The sequence below is a fragment of the Hemicordylus capensis genome, chromosome 1, assembly GCF_027244095.1.
Source record: "Hemicordylus capensis ecotype Gifberg chromosome 1, rHemCap1.1.pri, whole genome shotgun sequence".
In the NCBI taxonomy this organism is placed as follows: domain Eukaryota; kingdom Metazoa; phylum Chordata; class Lepidosauria; order Squamata; family Cordylidae; genus Hemicordylus; species Hemicordylus capensis.
The window spans coordinates 424,616,677-424,640,650 of NC_069657.1; the positions used below are offsets into that span (position 1 = coordinate 424,616,677).

The 23,974-nt window shown below is 47.4% G+C and overlaps 1 long non-coding RNA gene across 1 annotated transcript; it reads left to right on the top strand.

Moving 5' to 3' along the window:
- Positions 1 to 1,487: 1,487 nt before the first annotated feature.
- Positions 1,488 to 19,890, top strand: LOC128340072 (uncharacterized). Its single transcript, XR_008313442.1, has 3 exons — positions 1,488 to 1,676; positions 14,884 to 14,994; positions 19,708 to 19,890. It is a non-coding gene; the product is annotated as an uncharacterized LOC128340072 (long non-coding RNA).
- Positions 19,891 to 23,974: the final 4,084 nt, after the last annotated feature.

The following is a 23,974-nucleotide window of genomic DNA, read 5'->3' on the forward strand; positions in this document are numbered from 1 at the left end:
TTTGGCGGGGGGACGGGAATAGTGGGATCGGGCCCCAAGGTTTCCCCCCCCGCCCAGCTTTACTGGCGGCGCCAGGCCTCGGCGGCGGCTCTGCCGCCACCTCAGCCAGCTTCCCCGCCGCCTCTTCCCCCGGCGCCTCTCTCCTTTATTTGCGGCGGCTGCTTCTGGCCCCGCCGCCGCCTCACCCGCACTCCCGCCGCCAGTTGCCCCGTCGCGGCCACTGCCACCTCTGGCCGTGGCCACGGCTGCGCCGCCGCCTCTCCCGCACTCTCCTCCTGGCGTGGGCGGCAGCCACTTCTCCTTCTCCCGGCCCCAACATGGCCGCCGGGTCCTGCCGTTCGTGCCTCCCTTGCCCTGTTCTGGGCATGCCCAGAACAGGCCAGGCACGAACGCACGCTTGGTGTCCGTCCACGGACGGACACCAAGCGTTTTATTAGAGAGGATTAGCTTGCTGTGGCTGAGGATGAACATCATGTTAGAGGCTGGGGTGGATTAAACATATGGCTGGATTCAATGCAGTGAATGAAAGTGAGACCTCAGGTGTCAATTCCCCATCTCTGAGTTAGACTCAGCAATCTCACAACAAACACAACAGATTAATTCTAACTAGGGGAGCAATCTGTTGCACAAGTGCCACAAACAGAAGAGAAGCTGGCGAGCCGGTGGGCCTGGGTATGGCACCCAGTTCGACCTACACACCTCCCTACCTTGCCATGATGCTTCCTACTCTTCCCCGCTCAATACAGAGGTAAAGAAACATTCTTGGAAGACAGGGGCAGGTGTTATCTTTATATATATTTCTCTAAGGCAAACCAGTCGCTAATCCCATGAATGGCAGTTCTCGTGAGAGTTCATGAGTGAGCTCCTGGGAGGAGGAGGAGAGGAAAGCAGTGGCAGAGAAGATAAGGCGCAGGCCAATTGACAGGTAGAGGAAATCGGCAGCCGGGGTGGGGAAAAGGAAAGCGGCAGATGGGATTGGGGGAGGGAAAAGCGGTAGCCGGGGGAGGGAAAAGGAAGGCGGTGACTGTGGGAGGGGGGAGAAGAAAGGGGAGAGAAGAAAGTGGGGGGAGAAGAAAGGGCAGGGGAGAAGAAAGCTGAGAACTAGAGGCAGATGCTCTGCACCTGGCCCAGCTAGTTTTATGTATTTCTGTAGCATTCATTTAAGGTACACAATCTCATATTTGATTGAACTTGATGCACAACTGCCAAATCATCATCATCATCAACAACAACAACTACTACTACTACTACTACCTCCACCACCACCACCACCACCACCACTACTACTACTACTACTACAAGAACATTGGTGTTAGGGAACTGTGGTGTTTGTGGTTACTCCATTCCTTGATCCAGGCCAGCTTTTGATAGAGCTTTAGTTACTTGTATTCCAGTCCTGGAGTAGAGGCGGGGCTAACAAACTGCCAGCAGCAAGAGCACTGAAAAGCCGTCTCCACTTGCCTCTCTGTCCATAATATCTATTTCATTACATTATTAATATTCCTGATTCCACTCGACTGCCTTGTCCTTGCACACCACAACTCTTTGGATTCTACAGGAACTACTGGGGTTGCTGAGCAACACAATAGGCAGCCCCGACAATGTTGTGCCACAAGGCAGCAGCCTTGAAAGAGCTTCTGGGAAGTCGCGCAGTGCTACTTCCACTCTTTCCAATAGTAAGTGCTGCCTAACTGCCGGAAGCTGTTGTAAGTAATTGCGCTATTGCCCTGTAGCGCGACACCATTGGGGCTGCCAACACCATTTTCCAGCAGTAGCTAATCAAAGTTTCATTGTGCTGAATGTTGGCCACCATTGCTGTTTATTACAAATATTTCTGCATTGGAAAACACTGAAAAAGCATTCAAAGTGGTTGACAAGGAAAAAGAAATAAGATGGTTTCCTGTCTCAAAAGGGCTCACCATCTAAAAAGAAACAAGGCAGAAACCAGAAACAACCATTGGAGGTATATTGTGCTGGGGTGCGATGGGGATGGATGCTGTTTGTAATTGCACCTAGGGCGCCAATTACTACTGGGATTATTTTGGTCTTCTTCTTCCACAGCCTTTCAATTTTGATTTGTAGATCTTTGTATTTGGTCATTTTTTTCTGTTTCTTTTTCTTCTATTCTGCTATCCCCTGGTATTGCTATGTCGATTATTTTGACTTGTTTTTCTTTCTTCTCAACTACAGTTATATCTGGTGTATTGTGTGGCAGATGTTTGTCTGTTTGTAGCCAGAAGTCCCATAATATTTTTTCACCTTCATTTTCTACAACTTTTTCAATTTTGTGGTCCCACCAATTTTTGGCTACAGGTAGCTTGTATTTTTTGCAGATGTTCCAGTGTATCATCCCTACTTTCTTGTCATGCCTTTGTTTGTAGTCAGTCTGTGCTATCTTTTTACAACAGCTGATTAGGTGGTCCACGGTTTCATCTGCTTCTTTACAAAGGTGGCACTTGCTGTTTGTTGTTGATTTTTCGACTATTGCTCTTACTGCATTTGTTCTTAGTGCCTGTTCTTGTGCAGCCAGTATTAAACCCTCTGTTTCTTTCTTCAAGTTGCCATTCCTAAGCCATTGCCAGGTCTTGGTGATGTCTGATTTTCCAGTTATATTGTGCAAATATTGACCATGCAGGGGCTTATTTCTCCATTTTTCTGCTCGGTTCTTGACTTGTTCTTTCTTGTAGGCCTGCTTTCTTTCATTGGTGTTGAATAGTTTCTCGCTATTGACCATTTGAAGTGCATCTTCTTCACTGTCCTTAATATATTCTTCAAGGCCTCTTTTCTCCTCCTCTACTGTTTGATGGACTTGCAGCATTCCTCTTCCACCTGAGCTGCACAGAAGGTATAGCCTATCGACTTCACTGCGGGGGTGCAAAGCATGATTGATGGTCATGATTTTCCTGGTCTTACGGTCTAGCGTCTCTAGCTCTGCCTGGGTCCAGTCTATTATTCCTCCAGTGTATCTGAGAACAGGTATAGCCCAGGTGTTTATGGCTTGTATGGTGTTCCTGCCACTGAGTTTGGAGTCTAGGATTTTTCAAACTCTCCTGATGTATTCACTTCCAATTGTTCTTTTCACTTCAGTGTGTGCAGTGTTATCAGCCTGGAGAATGCCCAAGTATTTGTAATGTTCTTTCTCTTCCAGGTTCTTGATCTTGCTTCCATTGGGCAGTTCTATTCCTTCTGTTTTTCTTATTTTCTCTCTGTTCATTATTAATGCAGCACACTTGTCTAGTCCAAACTCCATTGCTATATCGCTACTGAATATACGGACAGTGTTTAGCAGTGATTCGATTTCTGACTGGGACTTTCCATATACGTTCAAATCGTCCATATAGAGCAGATGGTTTATTTTGTTAGATGTTTGGTATCCAAGGCCTGTTTTGTTTAGTGTTTGTGAAAGTGGAGTCATGACGATTATAAACAACAGAGAGGATAGTGAGTCATTGATTGTTAACTGTGTACTCCACATGCTCATTGTTTTTTAAATAAATATCTTAATGCTTGTGAAAGTTCCTGCAAGATGCATCTTCATTTCATTGCATCACTGGGCCTATGTTCCTGAACTGCTGCATTCTACTATTGCTGCTGCTGATTGTTTCTCCAGCTTGCTGACCTGCACAACCCCTGAAGGTACTTTTTCCTTATCATTCCTGAGCTCTGTTGTTCACTGGATGCCCACTGCAGCATGGCTCAGATCCCACCACCACCTTTTTTTTCCTGGTCCATCCCAGGAGAACCTACTCTTCCTTGGTCCTATTTCTGCAATTACTTCCTCACTATACAGCTCAGTGGCCAGATTTGGCTTTTTTAAAGCCAAATGCTGGCTTACCGCCCATTTGACCCGTGAGTATACCCCTTAGGTTCTGGCAACCTTGCATACAGACATCTTATTTTACTCTAGCAAAGCAGAAGGCTTTATTTGGTCACTCTTTATCTTCCTTGCATGAAGAGAATCTTGCAAAGACTGAGTCAATCACATTATTAATATCCACATAATTTTCCAGGAGAGGATCACTGGAGCCTGCATCAGATAATGATTGGATGCTGCTGCTGTGTGGCAGCCCTGCCTTCACAAAGCCACTAAGAATTGTGCTCTTCTTCACAGCCTTCCAAGTCCTTATTACCTAGTCACAAACTTCTGACATGAGGCACAATGCTGGCTGACATCCAGAGGGAATGAATGAGTGCAAATCCTAGCCATCCACTTTAGGGGTGTACAGAACCAGTTTGAATTGAACCAGGTTCAATTTGAACTGGCCTGGTTTGACCAGTTTGAATTTTAAAAAAGACGGCCAGTTCGTATTTAAACCAAACCAAGTCCAGTCTGTTATGGACCTGTTTGACCTGATTTGATGGCCTTAAAAAGGCATCTGGTTCAAGGTAAAACAGAACCAGGCCCAGTCTGCTGCGGATTGGTTTGGCCTGGTTCGATGGTTCAAGGGACTATGCTTGTAAAGGCGAATCCGGTAAGATGTCCTCTTGCAGCCTGTCCCGCCCCCCGGCTGCCCTTAGAAGCCTTTTAAAGGCAGCATTCCCCTTTGCTTGTAAAGGAAAATCCTCACTAGACTCCCCTTTACAAGTATAGCCTGTTGAACTGAGTCAAACCGATTTAACCTGGTTTGCTCAAATGGTCTGAACCACTGGTTGGGTTGATCGAACTGGTTCATGGATTGGCAGTTCGGTTCGAATTTGGTTCGAATTCAAACCAAACCAAAATGCAAAAAATTGTTCCGTGCATATCCCTAATCCACTTACTCCACTCTTTCCTTATATGGGACTTGAAAGCATGTTTTACAGTGGATGAAATGCCTTGAAGCATTCCTCCTCTTTGCTTCACTCACATACAGATTTCTCATCAAGTGAAAACTCACGACCTGTAGCGCTGTTTCCTTTTTCTTTAGCATATTTTATAAATGAGAGCTTAAACTCTGCAGTGTATGTTTTGCTTTTATGCATCCCCCCCCATGAAGCGCTCTCCCCCCCACTCCGGAAAATTTTTAGACGATGCCTGGATCACACAAGTGCGAGGAGGCAGTTGGAATTTTTTCTCGCCCTTCTTTCCTCTGTAGGAAGCAGCAGCCACTCTCGCCAGACAGGAAAAGGAAACAGAGGATAGGTGTAAATCAACAGTTCTCTAAGTGGGAGGGGGGAGTAAGAAGTGGGGGTCCCCCAAGGATATGAACTGGAACCTGTATTTTTTTAATCTATTCATAAATGATCTAGAAGTTGAGGTAAGCAGGGAGGTGGCCAAATTTGCAGATGACCCCAAACTATTTAGGGTAGTAAAATCCAGAAGAGATTGCGAGGAACTCCAAAAGGAGCTCTCCAAACTGGGTGGATGGTCAACAAAACATGTTTCAGTGTCAGCAAGTATGCATATTGAGGCAAAAATCCCAACTTCACATATATGCTGATGGGGTCTGAGCTGTCAGTGACTGACCAGACCGGGCTTCTACTCCAAATCTCCTTTGGAAGAGAGTGTGCATTCATACACCAGCCAAACTTACCCTGAAGTCCCTTTGAGATCCTTGGACCCTCTTCACACACAAATCGAGCTTTGTCTTGCAAATTCTAGCTTATCTCGAGTTTTTTCCATGTTTTTAAAATGTGGGTTTTAAGCTACTTTTTCTAAAAAATCCCGGAGCAAATAGGGAGAGGCACTGACATAGAATCATTAGCATGATAAGAGAGATACTATCTTTGAAATACAGATATAGCTCTTTAGTAATCTCGCTTTTTCCTTCACCCCCCATTGGCTAGAAGGAAACTGAGAGCAGAGGGGAGGGGCTGTAAATGTAATTCGAAGTGGCTTCACTCAGTATCTACCCCGTAGCATGAAGCCATCTGCGAATAACTCCCTGGAGAGTGATTTTAGGACCATGGTGGACAGCTCATTGAAAGTGTCAACTTAATGTGTGGCAGAGGTGAAAAAAGCCAATTCCATGCTAGGGATCATTAGGAAGGGGGTTGAAAATATAACTGCTAATATTATAATGCCCTTATACAAAACTATGGTGTGGCTATATTTTGAGTACAGTGTACAGTTCTAGTCACCATACCTCAAAAAGGGAACTGTAGAACTGGAGCAGTGCGGAAGAGAGCAACCAAGATGATCAGGGGCCTAGAGCACCTTTCTTATGAGGCAAGACTACAACACCTGGGGCTTTTTAGTTTAGAAATAAGATGACTGAAAGGAGACGTGATAGACGTCTATAAAATCATGCATGGTGTGGAGAATAAATTGTAGCTGGGGATGATGGGAGTTGTAGTTCAGCAACATCTGGAGGGACACTGGTTGGGAACCACTGGGTTAGACAATTGGACCAAGGCAGGGGAGATCTGGATTTAAATCCCTCCTCAGACATGAAGCTCAATAGCTGACCTTCTGCCAGTCATTAGGCTTGCTAACACAGCCACCATCAGAGTATGAGAAGCACTTAGCCTGTGTAGGAGAGCTGCACACACTCTTGATCTGTGGTCATGTGCTTGAAAACACCAAGGTAGAAGGCAGGGGAAGTGATTGTGTGCATGGCGGCCGCTGGGTAGGACGAGTGTGTCCTACCCAGATTCTGTCCCCAGCATTGCACCAAGATAGGAGGAAAAGCTATCTGATCCGGCTGCTGCCTTGAAGACTCTCTCCTCCTCCTCCCTTGATGTTTTCAAGCACACAACCACAGATCTGGAGCGTGTCCAGCTCCCTTACTCAGGCTGCACACTACCCCAACCCTGCTGGTGAGCATGTGAACAAGGCTACTCTCTCTCAGCCTAACCTACCTCAAAGGGTTGTTAAGAGGATAAAGTGGGAAATGGAAAGAATCATATACTATATACCAACTTGAGCTCCTTAGAGAAGGGTAGGATCTAAGCCTCTAACTTAAGAACAAACCAACCAACCCCTGAAATGTTCAGGGGTATTTGCAGGGGACTGCCAATTTGCTGACAGCAGTGGTGGGGGTAGAAAGTGTTTGGCCCTTACCCCATCCTGCATTCCTTATTTACATTAATGCCCCCCCCTCCAGTTGTTGTTGTCCTGTGTGTGGAGAATATAAGTGACCACATTCTCCTCACAAAAGGCAAACAGCAGCTTAAAGGGGAGGAATCCAAAGCTGGAAAACACAATGAGGTAAAAGGATTACCCCGTCCAGCCTCAGTGCTTCTGCCGAAAGCAAGTTGGCAGGCCTTCCCACCACACACACATTACAATTAAAAATCTCTTCCCCCCACCACTTCTTGATAAATTGATGACTGGCTTTGTGTTTCCAGTGGGCACTTTCAGACACAACGCAGAACCTTGGTTGAATTTGAGAATCCCTGCTGTGCTTTCCCATCCAAACATGCCTCTCGAATTCACCCGAGCTTCAATTTTTCCAAACAAGACAATATTTTTACCCGAGGTTTGTAGTTGGCTTCTTTGTTTCAAGCATGGTTGAAATCACCAACGCATTGCAACTGAACAGGCCCCCTGTGGTATATTCTCGGTTTTGCAAGAGAGGCGGGCACAAGGTAGACAAGAAAAAGAGATGGATTGGGCGAATGGCGGAGGAAGGGAGTCAAAGAAACCATCCAGCCCCAAAACTAATCACACTGCAGTTGGTTTGTTTCTCTGTGGTAGGAATTCTCTGCTTGTTTTTGGAAGCTTGGTTAGAAGCTTCCATGGCTCCATATTGCATCTGACAGGGCCCAATATCTCTTGGTAGGTACCTTATCTTGGTCAGAAACATGTAGAACACTGAACTGTTTACACTTTAGTGTGATCATAAATTTGCAATAGTGTTAATAATCTCTCTTTACAATTGGCGAACATTGTATCTGAGGCATTAATTCTGATGTAATACCACTGAAGTCCTCCAGTGAAGATAGTTTAGACAGACCATTCTTGATTAATTATTGCTGGACAATTACTGATTTTTTTAAAATTAAAAAAAACCATGAAGAGGAATATCTGAATATAATTTTCTAGTCTTAGTCCTTCCTGCTCCCCTGGCAAATGCCTTTAAAATAAAAAGAGATCTTTCTTGATTCTAAATAGCCTTATGTGTACTCAGCCAAGTCATGACTGAACTGAGACTTGGAGGCTATTCCCACAATCAGGCAAAATCGGGCTAGGAGAGCCTAGACCGATTTCGTCTGACTGTGAGAACCACCAGATTCGCAAGTGAGCCCAGTAGCCTCCAAACTGTTAACCCGCTTAAGTAACCCTTCCCTAAGCCCAGGTTAGTGGAGCAAGCGCTCTGCTAACCCGGGCTCTATGATTGTGAATTGCCGTGGTGCAGCTCAGCACTGCGTCAACTCACGAGTAGACCCCTGACTGGGAGGCTTAAAAGCAGCCTCCCGGTGTGGGGGGTCTCTCCAGCATGCCCTGTGCACTCGCGGAGGGCATGCTGGAGCTTCTGGTGGCCCCGATCCCCCCAGCCCCTGCCGGCTCTGTAATGGAGCCAGCAGTCGTGTGGGTGGCTGGTTTGGCCACCTGAAGCAGACTGACTGCTCATCTGTGGGGAGAGTGGACTTAGCCCACTCTCCCCGCAAACCCCATCCACGCTCTTCTTGCTGAGCATGAGAAGAGCCTCTTGAATTCATATTTTCCTGGTCACCTCACAAGCAACCAGTTTCCTACATGGAAGCCACAGAGATGTATGTGCTGGAACAATCATGGTATGTCTAGTGGCTTAATATTCTGGATGACACTGAAATTCCAAACATTTCAGGGATATGTCATTATAGTTGAGAACATGGAGGACATGTGCATCAGTACAATACACATATGTCTGTTTAAATAGGCTAACCCTGAAGTCAATAACTTTCCTGTCTGGTCCTTTCAGATAAGAAGCCCACTCCTTTAGCCACTCATTCAGCATACTACGATCTTCTTGCTTCCTTTATTTTTCACCCCAGAGTAGGGATGTGCATGGAACCAGTTTGAAAGGCAGCCGGTTCCGTCAGTTCGATGGCGCCAAGGGTGCTGCTTTAAGAGCAGAGGAGGATGCACTTAGCCCTCCCTCTGCTCTTCTCCCACCGGCGCCCCTTTATTCTGAAGCTAATCAAGGCAGCAGAGTACCTCCCTGCTGCCCCGTCTCCCCCATTGTCTAGATACACCCAGAAGTATCTGCTGCACCTGTGCATGCAGGCATGGGCGCATGCATGCCGGGTGTGCACATGCAATGTGTGTGTGCCTGCACCAAGGTGCAGCGGATACTTCTGAGTGTATCTGGACAACTGGGGTGACAGGGCAGCAGGGAGGTACTCTGCCACCCTGATTAACTTCAGAATAAAGGAGCACCAGAGGGGGAAGAGTGGTGGGAGGGATAAGTGCATGCTCCCCCACTCTTAAAGCAGCACCCCCAGTGCCATTGAACCGCCCTTGCCTGATTCCATGCACATCCCTACCACAGAGCCCTTGTTCTTTAGCTGTGCTGCCCCATGATAATGCTGCATCCTGGCACCTGTGACTAATCAAAATGGACACCCAAAAGATATGGGTGCATGGAGGACCCGTTGTAGTAGTCTGCCTCTGAGTGCTGTCTCTGAGTACCAGTTTCAGGGGATTAACAGCAGCAGGAAACAGCATGCCCTCAACTCCTGCTGTAGGCTTCCAGTGGCATCTGGTGGGCCACTGTGTGAAACAGCATGCTGGACTAGATGGGCCTTAGGCCTGATTCAGCAAGGCTGTTCTTGTGTTCTTATGTTTTTATGAGGAGCTTCTACTATGAGCAACTGTTAGAGGCAAGACACTCTGTTTGATTTATATGTACTGTATATAAAAACCCTAAAAGTAGATGGCACCGAATGGGTCTTTCGAAAGTGAATTCCCCATTCATTCCTGGGCATCTTCATTCTGGAATGGATTGATCCAAAGGAGCCTATCCAGATCCAGATCCATTCATTCTGAAAATCAATGCAAATGTGTAACATGTATGGCCAGCTAGAAATGAGGCACTGAAGGATCTGAATGCATCAATGAGGTTGTGGTTTTGGAAGGAAAAGTTAAGGTTTGTTAAGTACTGGGTAACCTTTTTGGAACACGCCAATCTATTTTGAAGAATTGTTTGTTTGCTTCCTTGCTTGCTTATCTGTTTGCTTGTATGGAATGAAGTCACACTTCCCAATGACCTACTGATACCAATTTGACATACACTATCCTGCCACGGAAATTAGCGGAATGCACTGCGTGCTTTTTACACTGAAATATGCTTGGGGAAAGATATATTTTATTTTGTGTCCAAGACTTTATTCATTAGGTTGGTTCAGATGGTAATCTGAGCCATTTTTGGAAGGGCGTTATAGAAATCAAATAAATAAATAAATAATGGTAGTTTACAAACCAATGTGATGGGAAAGGGGACAAGTGAAGAGTGCAGGTGTCTTCTTGTCTTCCCAGCAGGTCCCTTGATTTCCTTGATCATAGTGGGGGCTGGGAACTATTCATCTGAATGACCCCCTCTACATATGTCCTAGTGTTCCCTTTCTCATCACATAGGCCAGTAAGGTATCATTCCAACTGCTCCCATGAACACTTTTAAACGCGGTGTTGGTTGCATGATCTTACATCTTGTTCTACATTCCATACACTTCCCACTGTTTGTTCCTGAAAATGTCTTCAAATGGAAGATCACACAGGTAATTGAACCCCTGAACTTTATTGCCTTCAGGACTCCATTCCTCTGCCATTTCATTCCCTGATTACAATCACAATCATTGTTCTGTGCACGGGTGGACAGTTTATGCTTTCAAAGGGCACTGACCTTCCTGTCTCTTCCCCCCACAAGGACATGATGTTCTCCAGTTGCATTCATGACATCAAGGGGATAAAAGGAACAAGTTTCTCCATCCTTCTGGAAAGGAGTGGAGATCAGCATTTCTTCCCCTGTGACTTAGAACTTTGCTGTGGCACACCATTCTCTTGTTTCCAAGATGCTTCTCAGGGCTCACATCCTGTTCCTTGCAATCTCTGCCTTCCTCTTTCTAACACCTGTAGGTGAGCTCCTTTTATAAAGACTGGGAGATGGGTTTTCAATCAAGGTTGATGTATACAAAACATTGTCTAAGCAGATCCTCACATGGGAATGAGAAACATCTGGGAATGGGTCAAACAAGTCAGAGGACCACAGTCATTCCAGGAATGGAAGAAGGGTGGATTTGTGCATCCTGTTCTGCATGTAGCAATGCATGTATGTATTTTGTAGCATATGCACTCAAAAGTGTTATAATCTGTCAGTCAGGCTGGGTTCATGCACATCTCTGGGTGCAATTCACCAGATAATAATGCATTCACAGGACAGGAATGCAATGTTTTAGAAAGCACAGAGATTATTCCAAGGTATGCTTTTTCTATTTATTATTTGTTATTTCTCTTTGTAAACCACTTTGGAAACTTTTGTTGAAAAGCGATATATAAATTGTTGTTGTTGTTGTATCTTGAAATACTCATGGGTTGCATCCTAACAACTGTGTGGGAAGCAAGGTCATGTAAGCGGACTTTCCCTCCCCTTCCTCCCCACAGCAGCCCACACAAGTTGCTCCTGATGGTAGGGGGATCCCTGGGATCCAGGGGTGTGTGTGTGGAATCTCCAAACCTGGATGCTTGCAGTTTTGTTACAGAAAGTGATAGTGAACTGAACACTAAAGCAACACATTATACAGGCAATAGTCCCAGTTCTTCCAACCCTTTTAAAGGAGAAATGATTACAAAATGATTACAACTACTATGGAAATAACATGTGCCACTTATTTCGTATATTGGCTGACTACTCTCCAAATACCATTATGGAAAGAAAGAGCTGGATTCACTGTCTGACATGAAAATTAATGAAATGTGAGTGTAGCAATACCGTGTGTGCATGCACACTCTGAAGAACATGCAATTTTCAATCTCCCCTTCCCTCTGATGCTCACTCTGACTCCAAAAACATGTCCCTGAGAGTTGCGAAGCCTTTTGGGACATATTCTTGGGAATCACAGTGGGCTTCAGGGAGAAGGGGAGACTGATGAAAATTGCTCCTCCCTGAAGTAGATGCTTCATGTTTGGTGCACCCACACTTGCTTAGTCTAGATGTCAGTGACTAACAATGCTGGACTCACCAAGATGAGACTGTTTCTAGGGCACTTTCCAGATTACACCCTAGAACAGCAGTAAAATGCCTTGGCTTGGCAGGATCATATTGAAAATGACCCCCAGAATCTCAAACTCCCACAGTGGGAAAATACAGTTATTTATTTTCTGCAACGGATGTGCGGATAAAATCCAAAGTAAGGACAAAAATGTGAATGGTGCCTTGCTGCCAGTGCAGGGACTACAGTGTAACAACACAGGAAGCCCACTTTGCAGATCTGTAGTGACACTGTGGTAAGAGTTAAACTGGAAAGCCCCAGCTGTTCTTGGACATCTTGTTCACCACCTGCTGACCACAGAACTCAATATTTCAGCCCTCTCTCTTCCTCTTTCTATTGCTCTCAGCCATCCTTTCTCAACTATCTTCTCATCTATCTTTTTGGGATAAAGCCATCCTTTCTCAACTATCTTCTCATCTATCTTTTCGGGATAAAGCCATCCTTTCTCAACTATCTTCTCATCTATCTTTTCGGGACTCCTTCACTATAGCTCTATTCAGATATTGAGGTCATTCACACAGTCGAAAACTGTGTTCTACCCAGGTTTGGGAACAGTGTGTACTCCCAATTTTTGATTGTGTGGAAGCAAGGAAAACCTGGGTAGCTTTTTCTCCTACCTTGCTTCCACACAATCACTTCTACCCAGGTTTTCCTCTAACCTTGCTTCCACACAATCAAAAATAAGGAGTACACACAGTTCCCAAACCTGAGTAGAACACAGTTTTCGATTGTGTGAATGACCTCATTATGTGGCTACTGTACATTCCTTCATTTTAATAGTGAACCTGGGTACAGTCCCCTAAAATGTAGGGTACAGATAGGAAGAATACTACTGTGCCTACACTGAACATAATGTGTGAATAACCATATGTGAATACAGTTCTGTACATTCATATACTCTACATATATTGTACACATGTTAAACTTAATGTGTCAATAGCGCTTAGACTTACTAACATTCCTGTCTCCTAGCCAACAGATTATAGCCTCTCCTGCTTCAAGGCCTCTTTCTCATGTTGGTCATTCCTTTTCCTGCAGTTTATCCCCTTTTTTCCTTAACCTGTTTCTGCCTTAGGTGCTGTGTCTTAGACCACTGTGTGCTCTCTCCCCTGACTTCTGGGCTCCTCCTGTCTGTGGCCTCACAGTTCATTAACAACCTCCTACTTTTTACTCAGATCTGAAGCCCTAAGACTGTCTCCACATCATTACCTGCCCTCATACTTCTTTCTATCTGTAGTAGGGGTGTGCATGGAACCAGCTGGTCTGGTCCGGTTCAAGTCCAAACCGGACCCAAACTGGACCTGGCCAGTTCGGTCCGGCATCCTCTTGGAACCACCCCCCCAATTGGATCTATCTATCTATCTATCTATCTATCTATCTATCTATCTATCTATCTATCTACACACACACACACTCTCTCTCTCTCTCTCTCTCTCTCTCTCTCTCTCTCTCTCTCTCTCTCTCTCTAAATTTACCCCCTCCGGGGGGGTATGCAAGGCAGCAGTGACGGGTGGGGGAGCAGAAGTTCCCCCTCCCCCTGCCAGCCTCCTTTAGTTGCAAAATCTTCGGCCCAATTTTGGGCCTCCCCCCACCGGCGTGGTGGCCATTTTGGAGGCCGCTGCACCTGCGCAATGGGCCTCTGCATGGTCTGGGTCATGCCTGAATGGCCAATTTTGAAACTAAAGGAGGTCAGGAGGGGGAGAGGGAACCATGGACACACACCCCCGCCTTACAGTAAATAGCTCTCCCGGAGGGAGTAAGTTTTTTAAAAATATATTTATTTTTTTTAAAAAAAGTGAACCACCTGAAATGGCCAGAGGGGTTTGGTCTGGGGTCAGACCAAACAGGGGATGGTTTGGTTTGACCCCAAACAGTTGAACCGAACCTGTTTGACACTGAACACGTTCAATGTCGAACCTGTTTGCACATCCCTAATCTGTAGCCCCTATGCCAGGCATTTTGAAACTAGCACATCCCTCAGAGAAACAGCAGTGTGAACATTCAGTGATGTCACAGCAGCTCAGCCAATGGTGAAATGCAGAGGCCTGGAAAACACATACACATGTTTGCCCATTAAACTTGTTAAATGGCTTTGCTGCTGAAGATATGAGAATATTGAAGCCAATAGGTATGTGTAAAATGTTTCGACGTTGAAATGTTTCAACTCCTAATGGGCCATTTTGAGTGTTTCAAGCTTGAAACAAAAAAACCTTTAAATAAAAGAGCTTGTTTTGAGCTCAGAACAAAACAATCCTGTTTTGATTTGAAATGTGACATTTTGATTTGAAAATTTTGGATGTTTCAAGCAGCATTTTGAAGGCCTGTTTTTCCCTTGCTGATTTGTTTTCTTGCACTGTCTTCTGATTGGCTTGCAAAACTCCTTGCTTCTTAAAAAATTATTTAAAATTGCCTGCTTGCTCATTTATTTTGGGGTTGGGTGGTAGGTAGCACCCATCATGCCCTACGACACTTTGGTGTCCCTAGGAGCTACCCATTGGGAACAATGGGCTGTTCTGAGTTTCTCCATTGTTCTCTATGGCCAAAACACTTGATACATTTTTGGTTTTGTTCTGTTGAAACAATCAGGTTGACCACTGTTTCAATGAAATGCTCTGGCCATCTGCGTTTTCTTTTGAGCTCGAAACAAAATACAAAATCCATTTCATACACATTCCTAGAAGCTAATTAATAACTATGGAACATATATAATCCATTCTAAGATGATTTTGGTTTTATACTGCTAGAATCACAATGACTTTTATTTGGCAACAGATGCTCTGCGGTGTGCACACTGTATAGTTGTGATACCAGGAATTCCATGTAAACAGAAGGAGTGTGAAATTACATCTGAGGGAACCTGCATTTCCCTTATAACTTACAGAGGTAAGAAACAGATACTGAATTTCTACGTTCCTTAGCTGTCTCATTCCAAGCTCACTGGTCACTAGGGGTGTGAACAAAACCAGCTGGCCTGATTCGGTTTGAGTTCAAACCAGACCCAAACAGGGCAGGGCCAGTTCAGTTTTGCCCCCCACCCATCAACCCCCCCGGGTTCAGTTTGAGGGGTTCATGAGTCTCTCTCTCTCTCTCTCTCTCTCTCTCTCTCTCTCTCTCTCTCTCTCTCTGTATTATTTGCCCCCTTCAAGGGGGGATCTCTGTGGAGGTTCCCCCTCCCCCTCCGGCCTTCCTTGTGGCAAAAATTGCCTGGTTTGGGCATTCTTTGGCCCTTTCCAGGCCTTTCCCCCTCCTGGCCAGGGATCCATTGCACATGCATGGCAGCCTTCAAAAGGTCCACCGTGATGTGGCAAAGGCCCGGAAAGGGCTGAAGAATTGCCTGAACTGGGTGATTTTTGCCACAAGGAAGGCTGGTGGGGGGAGGGAGAACCTCTGTGGACCCCCTCCCCATGGCTTCAGAGAAGCCCCCCTGAGGAGCTTGATTTTTTTAAAAATGATTTTTTAAAGTGACTCACAGCCCCCCACGAATGGTGGAGGTTGGGGGGGGGGTTGGTCAGTGGTCAGACTGAACAGAGTGGTTTGATTCAATCCCAAACTGTTGAACTGAAGCAGTTCAACATCAAACACATTTGACATCAAACCTGTTTGCACATCCCTACTGGCCACACCTAAGCTTCCTTCCTCTTCTTTGGGTTTAATGATACAAGGTGAGGAAATATACTACCCTCATCATATTACCAGACATTTAGCAGTTGATAAGCTTCCCATAATCAAAAGGAGAAACTTGGAAGGAGAGGAAATCTGGCATAGCAGCTGATATCCAAACTAATGAAGCCCTGATGCTGCTAACACTGCAGTAGTGATATCTATCTTGCCTCCCTTCGGAAGCTGACCATGGCTCTCAAAAACTGTGTCTCTGAAGCCTGCACAACCCTCCGGGATATCTTTTCAGGAGTCACTATCAGCTTCAGAGAGAAGTGATCGATGAAATTGCCCGATCCCCGAGGCTCTAGCTAGCACTAGTGCTAGCTCTGCATCACTGCACTAATGCTTCGCTAGTCTGGATGTCTAAGAGTCTGGATGTCTATGAGTCTGGATGTCAACCAGTATTTATCCAGTATGACACTTCATTAAAACTTACATAGGACCAGTTTGGATGATACTTCCCCTCTCCATGCCAGTTCAATGAGCAGTGATTCAGGCAACTGCCCTCCCCACCGCTATGATAAAGGACCATTCTGGGTGGACATCAGGATGGATGTGGTCTCAGCATGTGCCCTTTCTAAATCATGTGGATCAGTATGAGCAGGGAGAAGTAGCATCCCAACTGGCCCAAGGCCATTTCATTTCCATAGGTTTTGTGTTATAGAGTTTTCTTCATAAAATATACCATCTCCCTCCTAATGCACAGCAGATGCTTCTTTCCAACAAAATTCTAGGGCAGGGCATTGGTTGCTTAAAGCAGAGCTGCACAACTTCAGGCCCTCCAGTAATTTTTGAACTACAACTCCCATCAACCCCAGCTACAGTGGTCAATAGTCAAGGATGATGGGAGTTGTAGTCCAACATCCACAGGAGGGCAAAAGCTGTGCAGCCCTGATATAGTGTTGGCACGTATTTCTGAGCTTTGCTGTTTATTCTTCTGCCTGACCTCATAGCGCACTTCAGTCAGCAGATGCCTTCTCTTCTCTATTTCTTTACACGGCCTTTGTTAAAGAGAGGAGAGAAGAGGAGAGCTGTTCTTGTGGTAGCAAGCATGACTTGTCCCCTTAGCTAAGCAGGATCCACCCTGGTTGCACATGAAAGGGAGACTAGAAATGTGAGCACTGTAAGATATTCTCCTCAGGAGATGGAGCTGCTCAGGGAAGAGCAGAAGGTTCCAAGTTCCCTCACTGGCTTCTTCAAGATAGGGCTGGGGGAGATTCCTGCCTGCAACCTTGGAGAAGCCACTGCCAGTCTGTAAAGACAATACTGAGCTAGACCGACCAATGGTCTCTGACTCAGTATACGGCAGCTTCCTATGTTCCTATGTACTAATATTCTGCCCCCCAAAACACAACAAAGAAAACCCAATACATTCATTTATTGTTGCATTCATAATCTATTTCAAATAGTGGGCTGGTTCCCACAATCAAAATCCAGCCAAGCTTTAAGCCCTGTCCATGATCCTGAGAAATAGTCACATGTCAGCAAACATGAGGAAGGAGGAGGGGGAAATGATTATCCGCTTGCCCTGATCTGGGTAGGATTGCAGAAGCCAGCTGGCCTCCTGTACCCAGCACTGTAATGAGGCTGGAGGAAAAGTATGTCCTGCATTGTTCTACTTAGTTTGGGGTTAGCAGCCCATCACTCACTTTCCCCTCCTCCTACTTCAGTGTTTGCAGACATATCACCATTTCTCGGGGGCTGGAAGCTTGGACAGATGCTTCTCCTACCTGATTTTGATTGTGAGAATGCGTCCCATTCTTGTGATGTGGCATCCACAGCTGGGTGCTGGGACGTCAGATCCAGGGGTTGGATTGTCAGTATGATCAAGGGGGCGGGTTCAGTGAGGGAAGATTGTTCCTTCCATTGATCAGGCAAGATATTTGTGAAACAAGCCACCCAAGGAGCATAGGAACATCAGAAGCTGCCTTATACGGATTCAGACCGATGGTCCTCATAGCTGGGGATGGGGCCATAGCTTAGTGGTAGAGCATCTGCTTTGCATGCGGAAGGCCCCAGGTTCGATCCCTGGCATCTCCAGGTAGGGCTGGGACAGACCCCTGCCCAAAACCTTGGGAGCCATTGATAGTCTATGTAGGAAATACTGAGTTAGAAGAACCAACCATCTGACTCAGTATAAGGCAGCTCCCTATGTTCCTAGCTCAGTATTGCCTATACTGACTGGCAGTGGCTCTCCAAGCTTACAGGCAGGGGTCAGTCCCAGCCCTACCTGCTGCATATGCCAGAGAGTAAACCTGGGACCTTCTGCATGCAAGCATGCAGGTGTTCTTCCGATGAGCTACAGCTCCATCCCCTAAGGCAGTGGTTCTTAATGTGGGGGTCTGCCAGATGTTGCTGAACTACAACTCCCAGCATCCACCACCACAGGTGGGGGATTCTGGGAGTTGTAGTTCAGCAGCTTCTGATGGACCCCACGATAAGAACCACTGCTCTAAGGGGGAGATCTTACAGAGCTCACATCTACTCTCCCATCCAATTGCAAACCAAGGGGGACTCTGCTTAGCAACAAGGACAATTCATGCTCGCTATGACAAGACCAGCTCTCCAACTCCAAGAGGAACTGCTGCTCGGCTGGGCGGCCAATCCGCCCGCCTGAGGAGGAGTGAGTGCTTGTCTCTAGGGAGAACTGATGTGTGTAGAGCTTTATTATGTTCAACAAACATATAGTAGTATACTTCCTATCTCTACCCAGCATTTGAGGGGGCCTGTACCCAGGTTGCCTTTTAAGATGAACATATGTACAATCATTCACACAAATGTGCATGGACACACATAGGAACATAGGAAGCTGCCATAGACTGAGTCAGACCATAGGTCCATCTAGCTCAGTATTGTCTACCCAGACTGGCAGCAGCTTCTCCAAGGTTGCAGGCAGGAATCTCACTCAGCCCTATCTGGAGATGCTGCCAGTGCCAGGGAGGAAACTTGGAACCTAGATGAGGGGAATCCCCTGAGGGGAATTTCTTGCAGTGCTCACATGTGGTCTCCCATTCAAATGCAACCAGGGTGGACCCTGCTTAGCTAAGGGGACAAGTCATGCTTGCTACCACAGGACCAGCTCTCCTCCCTTGAAAAAAAGACACATAATGGGGCTATTCACATGGGCAGGCAAACCCAGGCCACGGAAGCCCATCCCGCTTTTGCCTGCGCGGTTCCCAGCAGCGGCATGGAGGCAAACCCTGTAGGGAGCCCCAGCTGTTGGTCATGGTTACGGGCAAGAGCACATGCTAACCCCTGGCTAACTGATTGTCAGTGCTGTGCAGCTCCATGTAGCACCGACAGATGAGTAGCCTCCTGGTCTGCATTGGGGAGCTCCCCATAATGTATCATGCATTTGAGCAGTGCATTATGGGAGCTCCAGGTTCCTCCCAGCCCCCAAACCTCCTGGCTGCCAGTAGCAGCCAGTGAACGTCTGGGCAAGAGATCTGCTTGCCCAGCCAAAAGACAAGGATTGTCTGGGGACGAGGTGTGTGTGAGTATGTGAGTATCCTTTCCTGTAGCATGGAGCCCTTTCTCTCTGATCATAAGGGCTCAATGTCTCAGAAGGGCTTTAAACCTCACAGAAAAGGAAGGTCAAAGAACTGTGAGAAAGAGAAAGGAAACAGTCATAGAAAGGCAAGCTTCATCCCAAGTGCCATACTAGAGGATTCAGTCCATCGCCCTTATTTTGCAGCTCGACTCATGTGAATAGGAAGTCTTCAGGCACAGAATCATAGGTTAAACTTGAAGTGGGGACTCTACTTTCCTTATCCCATCTGTAAAATGGCAATAAAAGTAGCCTTCTGCAGGGTTATGTTTTGAGGACAAAGAGCAACACCGTGGACATTTAATATCAAATCCAGATGATGATGATGATGATGATTGATGATGGATCCACTCTCTCCCCAACCTTTTCCTATCCACCCCTTATTTCAGATGAAAAGATTATTGACAAAGTGCTAAGCTGCATGAGGACGGACTTAGCGAGATGTGGTCTCACACGCATTGGGCCAGAGAAAGGCATCCGTTCCACAGTCACCTGTTGCAGAGATTCTAATTTCTGTAATTCAGGCGGAAAAAAAACTGAAGATCATCTGCTTCATTATTAATAGCGTTCAGGAATTGACCCACAACAAAATGTTGCCATATATCCCCAGTGGGAAACTGTTACCTGAGTCTGTGGCTGAGTATGGTGGGAAAACGGAAGTTAACACAGAGACAGAAATGCATTCTCTGTTTTGGATCTTACTTCATATGAAACATGGTTGGGTTTTTGTTGTTGTTGGTTTTTTTGGGTTATTTGGGAGTTTTTGTGGGGTGGGGACTGGTGCTCAGTTCCAGCTAGTTTTCAAACCCCTTTCCCTTCAGAAACACAAAGCTGTGAAATGGTTGATGAGAAAACAAAAGAGTTTCACACATGCCCTCCCGGCCTCCCTGCTTCCAAAGAGGAGGGCTTGTGACTGTCTTGAGGGAATGTTCTTCAAGCTGATCAATTTCCCGCTCTTTTTGTCCAAGGCATCCTTCCTTCTCCACCACCGACTTCCTTTACTTCCGCCCACTTGGAACATAGGAAGTTGCCATATACTGAGTCAGACCATTGGTCTATCTAGCTCAGTATTGTCTTCACAGACTGGCAGAGGCTTCTCCAAGGTTGCAGGCAGGAATCTCTCTCAGCCCTGTCTTGGAGAAGCCAGGGAGGGAACTTGAAACCTTCTGCTCTTCTCAGAGCGGCTCCATCCCCTGCGGGGAATATCTTATACTGCTCACACTTCTAGTCTCCCATTCATATGCAACCAGGGCAGACCCTGCTTAGCTAAGGGCACAAATCATGCTTGCTACCACAAGACCAGCTCTTTTCTCCCAGACCACCTCTCCTCTCTCTTGCATGCTTGTTAACAATTAACTCTTTGTTTGAGTTCACGATCATTCCATCCCATTGATTAACATGGGGCAGTTCCAGGTATTTCTTTGGATCCCTTTAGTATTTTCTTCAGATTTTTTGAACACTGTGGATCACCCCGAGTCTGCTGGTGCATTCCACTTGCACACAGGCACTCCAATTATCTGTCCATAAGGATCTCAAATCTCTGCCATTTCAAAAATAGCATGTGTGTGACCTTTCCCTTTGAGAATTGTCCTATTTCCTGTTTTCTTTTGCCATGCTTATTGGTAAAAGTAATAGCTGTGTGTGTTACTCCATTCAGCCACAAGAAAGGAAGGTGATATCTGGTGCACAATCCTGGCAAATGGAATAAACACTTTTCTGAAAGAGAAATTTCTACTATTACTACTAGCTCTACTACTATGAATATTTATGTACCATTTTCAACAGACACTCTCAAAGCTGTTTACATTGAAAAGACTGAGGGGCTATTCTTACGATCAAAAAAATCGGGCTAGGAAAATCCTAGCCCAGTTTTTGTGAGCGTAAGAACTACTGGACTTGCAGCTGAGCCCGGTGGTTGAGGAGCGGCTAACCCACTCCTGTAGCCTGCCCCTTAGCCCGGGTTTGTGGAGGGAGCGCTCCGCAAACCCAGGCTATTTGCTCGTGAGTAGACCCCCAGCCGAAAGGCAAAAAGCCGCCTCCCGGCTCGGGGGTACCCCCAGTATGCCCTGTGCGTGTGTGCAGGGCATACAGGGGCTTCCGGGGGCCGCGTGGCCCCCGAGCTCCCCAGCCCCCGCCGGCTCCTTCTCAGGGCCGGCCATCGCTTAGGCGGACGATCCGGCTGCCCAGGGCTCCCTGCCCACTCTATTCTTGTGATTAAAGTCACGGAAGCTATTCTCATGACCAGCAAAAACAGGGCTTGAGGTCTGAAGGCGGGGTTAGCACTCCCGTGTGGAACCTCGTCAAGCTCTCAAACAGGGCTCTGTCAAAAGAGGGTCACCCAGTTCCCAGCCCCTCCTCTAAAACCAGGTTCAGCAAGCAGGGGAGGTTGCCTACCCCCTCCCAGTGCTCGTGTGGAGCCATGGAACAGAACGCTGTCGGACGCTGCTTGAGGCTCCCTCCCCTCTTCATCACTGGGGACACCGGAGTCTGGATACCAGAGTACCCTGCAAAGCAAGCACAATGTTTGGGAAAAGCCTGGCCAGCCACAGCACTCAGCAGCACTCGCTCTAACTTTCTTAAAGTGACAGGCACCTTACAAATGAGCCCAAGGGAAAATATGAACATAGGAAGCTGTCTTCCACTGAGTCAGACCATTAGTCTATCCAGCTTAGTACAATCTACACAGAGACTGGCAGTGGCTTCCCGAGGCTCTCAGGCAGGATTCCCGATAAGCCCGAACTGGAGATGCCAGGCAGGGAGCTCAAATCCTTCTTCCTATAGCAGCCCTATCCCCTAAGGGGAATAGTTGCAAAGACACATATATCATACTATTCATTCATTTTACATTGTACTAGCTGACCCTGTGAGGTTTTGCACTGATCTGTGGCATCGCACCCCCACAACGCTCTTGCTCGCTCTCGCCACCCCCCGCAATGTTCTTGCTCGCTCTCGCCGCCCCCGCAACGCTCTCGCTCATTCTTGCCACCCCCGCAACGCTCTCGCTCATTCTTGCCACCCCCACAACGCTCTCGCTCATTCTTGCCACCCCCTCAACTCTCTCACCTGCTCTCACCATCCCCGCAATTCTCTTGCCTGCGCTCGCCGCCCCCGCAATGCTCTTGCTCGCTCTCGCCACCCGCCGCAACTCTCTCGCCTGCACTTGCCGCCCCCGCAACACTCTCACTCGCTCTCGCCACCCCCGCAACGCTCTCGCTCGCTCTCGCCACCCCCTGCAACTCTCTCACTTGCTCTCGCAGCCCCCACAACTCTCTCACCCGATCTCTCCCCTTGCAAGTCTCACACTAGCACTCTCTATCCTCCGTCTTTCTGTCTCTGTCTTGCAGTCCTTGCTTCCCCCTGCCACTGCCAGGAACTGTCACCTGCTCGCCTGACAGCCTCCGAGCTCCCTGCCGCTTCACGGTGCAGCTCAACCAACCATCTGCCCCCAGCAGCCCCCAGAGCCAACTGTCCAGCTCCCAAAGCTGCCCCCAGCCTCTGAGCTCCCTGCTGCTTCACAGCGCCCCCGATCCAACTGCCAAACTGCTTTCCAGCCGCCCCGCAGGGCACATGGCCCGTGTTGAAGAATTAATAATATAGAATATCCCGCTCTCCCTCCAAGGAGCCCAGAGCAGTGTACTACATACTCAAGTTCCTCTTCACAACAACCCTGTGAAGTAGGTCAGGCTGAGAGTGAAGTGACTGGCCCAGAGTCACCAAGCAAGTATCATGGCTGGATGGGGATTTTTGTGCTCCTTCCTGTCCCCTGTAAGTCACTGGACAGGAGTGTCCCTGCCCTTGCCCGCAGCATGGTGTAGTGGTTAGGGTGCTGGACTAGGACTGGGGAGACCCGAGTTCCAATCCCCATTCAGCCATGAGACTTGCTGGGTGACTCTGGGCCAGTCACTTCTCTCTCAGCCTGACCTACTTCACAGGGTTGTTGTGAGGAGGAACTTGAGTGTGTAGTACACCGCTCTGGGCTCCGCTGGTTCCTCCTTCCATCTGCTGCCTCAGAGGAGATGCTTCCCAACCCCAACCGCTGCCGACCGCCAAGGCAAGGGCAACAGCACCCTTGCCCTTTCCAGGTAGAAACTGCACAGGTGATGGGGCTGCTGCTCTCCCCTTCCTGGTGCCAGTGTGGGGGGGAGGGAGTGCATGCTTGTCCACTATATGATAAGAAGAAGCCTGCAGCAGGGTGGCAGCATCAAAGGAGAGAGCAGCTGCCATGGGGAGAACGGCTTCCATTAGCGGAGACCCACCAGTGCTCCCCTCCCAGAGGTAGCAGGGCCAGTGCAAACAGCAAAGAGTGTTCTTTGCCAGCACTCTCCTCCTTCACAAGCAGACGGCGGTTGCTCTGAGTGGGTCCGACAATGTCTCCAACAGGCAGGGAGTGGGTGGGATGGCTGGCCAAGCTTCCTGCAGGCAGAGGAGCCCCTTCCCGAAGTGCAACAGGCCCCGCCACGCATCTCACCTCCAGAGACTCCCAGAGGTTTGGTCCGCTGTCGTGCTCTCTTCTAGGCTGGGCCATGGTGGTGGCAACAGAAATGGCCACTGCTGACCAGGGCAATTCTGTGGCACCCCACTGGAGGATGAGGCTCTCTTTCCTCGGAGTGCTCCTGCCCCCACACCTCACAGATGCGCAAGAGGGAGCCCTTCACA